The 615-nt window shown below is 55.9% G+C and overlaps 1 protein-coding gene across 1 annotated transcript in view; it reads right to left on the bottom strand.

Moving 5' to 3' along the window:
- LOC119594051 (protein arginine N-methyltransferase 7-like) overlaps positions 1 to 542 on the bottom strand; it is a gene marked incomplete at its 3' end in the record, with an annotated part of 14014 nt that extends 13472 nt beyond the window's left edge. The window contains 1 exon segment of the mRNA XM_037943086.1: positions 265 to 542.
- Between the last annotated feature and the right edge of the window lie 73 nt (positions 543 to 615).

Below are 615 nucleotides of genomic sequence, written 5' to 3'. Positions count from 1 at the left end.
TATGCAAAGACGATCCCTTCTGACCAAAGAGACTGATCAAGCTCTCATTATCCTTCTGAGACATCTTGGAGGCTGTTTTTAACCAAAACGAGGCCCGGAGAACACTGAAATCCCTCTAAAAAGACATTTTATTCGTCTCAAATGACGAAACAAGACTTAAAACTGGATTTAAAAACAAAATTTTGGAAGCCCCCTCTGACACCCTCTCGAGAAGAACGCCTTTTAAAGCGAATAAAAAACAGCTCAGGGCCGAACAGCTCATACCTGCCTATAGCTGGAGACGCTGCGGACCCCGTGGCCTGCCTCCCGCCGCGAAACAGGGAGAGAGACGGCGAGAAAAGAGGGAAAAGGGAAAACCGAGTCGGGTTTTTTTCTGCCTCACGTGTTAGCAGAAGACGAGCTCGCATCCCGTGCGCGAGCGGCGGAGTCTCTTGAAAAGGCTGTTTGGGCGCTCGCGCCGGGCTCGGGCGCCCTTTGGGGGGGCGAGAAATTTTATGCGGGCTGGCAAAATTACGGGCCGCGAGTGCCCCAATTTCGAAAAGGGGAGCTGAGGGCCCCCGCCCCCCGGGCCGCGGCCGCCCGCAGGAGCCCCCTGGGCCAGCGAGGTCGCGCCCG

Source organism: Penaeus monodon, chromosome 33, assembly GCF_015228065.2.
Source record: "Penaeus monodon isolate SGIC_2016 chromosome 33, NSTDA_Pmon_1, whole genome shotgun sequence".
Lineage (NCBI taxonomy): Eukaryota > Metazoa > Arthropoda > Malacostraca > Decapoda > Penaeidae > Penaeus > Penaeus monodon.
This window is presented reverse-complemented; position numbering and strand designations above follow the sequence as displayed.